Consider the following 3,021-nt stretch of genomic DNA (forward strand, 5'->3'; position numbering starts at 1 on the left):
TTTCGGCCGCGTGAGCAAGGGCCCACACACACCGGGATCCTCGGCTCCGGGGGGCCAGAACCCCCCCGAGCGGCGCACCACCACGGGCACGGCGGCCCCGGAACACCGCGGGGCCCAGCGCCCGCACGGCGCCGTCGTCGCCAACGGGCGGCGGCCCACACAGACGCTCGGGAACAGCGTCGCCAGGGGCCGGAGGGGGAGGGGGACGGGACCCCCAAAAACCCCACGGCAACCCAAGCACGAGGCCGGGAAGCCACACACCACACGCCCTCGCATCGCGACCCGGCACGGGCTCCAGGCTCCGCCACTCGACACACCGCACGCGAGGCAGGGGCGGGGACGGATCGGGAACGTCCTCCACTCACCACACCAGACGACGGCCCGGGAGAGGTCCCGCGGGACCCTCCCCCAGCTCGGAGGGGGGAGGCGCGGGCACGCAGTTTACCGACGCGGGCAGCCACTAGCGCTCAAAAGCGGGGCAGGGAGCGGCAGGGCCGCGGGAGCCCATCGGGGGCGGGCCCCCGCCAACCCAGCAGCGCACGCCGCTTCCCGAACGAGGATCGCTAGAGAACCTCTCCTCACTCTGAGGGTGGCCCGCACCCAACCCCGACGGGAACCCCGCCGGGAACCAGCACACATCAGAGGCGTCCATCCTTCCCACCACGGGGGGCAGGGAGGGGTGGGGCACAGGGGGGGTCTGCGGCAGCAGCAACACCAACCCTGGTCGGTCGGCCTTGCCGTGCGGGGCCAGAGCAAAGTCGCGCACACGGGCGGGAAGCCCGCACGGGCCCCGCTCGCCTCCCACTGCAACATCTCAGGTCCCCCGGTGCGATGAAAGCCAGGTGACACGGCAGGGAAGACAAGCCAGGACCAGGGCGGCAGCTCATGCGGGGAAGCCACCGCCCAGCGCAACAAGGGAAGAGCGCTCCTCTGGGGAACCGCCTCGACCCCCCCCCCAAGCAGAGACGTCAATCTCAACGGTAACTTCTCACTCGCACAAAAGCCCCACGAACCCGAGGACGGCCGGGACACACCACGGGCAGCAGGCTGGCACAAGGCAGCGGACAACGCCAGGATCGGGAACGACACCACCACTCAGCCTCAGGCACCTGAGAGAACCAACCGGGAGCGTTCCGGGAGCACCGCAAGAGGGCAGAGCGCGAGGCGCGGTTTTTCACACCACACAGCACGGGCAAGCACGGAGCACCGACCCTCCCTCTCCGCGGAGAGAGCCGACCCCCGTGCCGATAACGAGTCACGGGAAGAGAGGAGCAAGATCAGGGCGCCCCCCTCCTCCAGCGTGTACAAGTCCCCGACCTCACGGCGAGGGCAGGGAGAGCGCAGCCGGGCCCGGTTGCCGCACCCCCGCCTCCCCGCACACCACCGGCGCCGGCACGGTGGGACGGGTGAGGGCAGGGGCCCACGGGCAGAACGAGAAGAGCGGTCCCATTCGCCATGAATGTCCGTCCCTCGCCTGGCGCAGCTTAGGCCCGGGCCCGAAGGAGATCGCAACGTCACCACATCAATCACACCGAGGGGGTGGGAGAAGGCAGCCACGCGGCACTCGGGAGGCGGTGGCCCAGGGAAGCTCGGCTCCTGAGAGGGCCAACAGCCTGGGGATAAAAGCGTAGCCAGGACAGACACCCTTCCGTGAGTAAGGAGCGAGGTAAAAAGAAAAAGAAAAAAAAAAAAAATGAAAAAAATACCACGGGGATTAAGCGTCCCTGGCACCCGGGATAACCAGGACACCTCTGCCGGGCACAGGACCGAAGAAGCTAGAAAGGGAGGAAAAACAAAAGAAAAAAAAAAAAGAAAAAGAAAAAAAGCCACGGACAGCGCTCGGGAGGTAGCGCAGCTCAGCGGCCGACCAGGCCCGCCATCGGGAAGCGGCAGGTCGGGGGAGTTGGAGCTAGGGGCGATAGGAGGAAGGAAAAAAAAAAAGTCACGGAGGTCGGGCGAGCCCAACGGCAGAACGGGGATGCCGCACACGCAAGAGTCCGGACTCGGCGGCCGGCGGCCCCCCCCCTTTTTCCTCCTCAAGCCGGCCACGGCGAGGGAAGCACACCGTGCGGGCCCTACCTATGCACACCCCAGGCAACCAACCACTCTCCTCCTCAGCGTGCCGAGGCAAGGGCCAGAATCCGGCACCGGGAGCGGGGGAGAGATCAAGGACGACGGGACTCACTCAGCCGCCAACCACCACCACACCCACGAGCCACCACAGGGACACAGGGCCTGCCCAGGGCAGCGGGAGCCCAGGGTGTGAGGGGAAGGACAGGGGGACCCGGACCGGGAAGAGACGGGAAAGGCCCGGCACACAGCATCCGAGAGAGCCCCCAGAGACCCGCTGACAGCCACCGGGACACAGCATGCCAGCACCCTCCTGCAGGTACAAAATCCTCACGTCACCACGCCAAAACCAGGTCGTCAGGCAGGGGCGACAACTCGCTGGCGACAGGGACCTCTCGGAAACCACATCAGGGACACCTGTCCCCAACACGTCCCCAACAGAGCCAGACACGGAACTCTCAGGGACAGCTGGTCGACCACATAAGGCGAAGACAGACGAAGAGCCAGGGCGGGAGCGGGGTCAAGGGACGCTCCCGCCCCACTACCTCGCAGGCACACACCCCGGGTGTGCACGGGCTCACCGCACGGGCGGTACGGGGAGCCTTCCCCCGGCAGACGCGAGGCACCCACTCCGAGAGGCACCCAACCACCACACCCACACCGCGCGGGGTCGGTGGTGAGCGCCCTGCCGCCAGCACGCACACACCCGGGACTCCCGGGCTCGGGTCCCCGACTCCCGAGGTGCTCCCTCCGCCTCGAGTTTTCCCCTACGCAGGGCCCACCGGGCAAGTCCCCGCAGATGGTAGGTAGGTCCCGGCCCCGAGGCTCGCCTCGGCCGTGCCCGCGGCTCCTCCCGCCGGAGAGGTCTGTCCTCCGGCCTCCGGGGCCGTGGAGGAGGCCGTGGAGGGAGGCCACACGGGGCCGGCGACCCAGGCCCTCGCTCCCGGCACG

The sequence above is a fragment of the Dipodomys spectabilis genome, unplaced genomic scaffold (assembly GCF_019054845.1).
Source record: "Dipodomys spectabilis isolate Male_0828 unplaced genomic scaffold, ASM1905484v1 ptg000912l, whole genome shotgun sequence".
NCBI lineage: Eukaryota > Metazoa > Chordata > Mammalia > Rodentia > Heteromyidae > Dipodomys > Dipodomys spectabilis.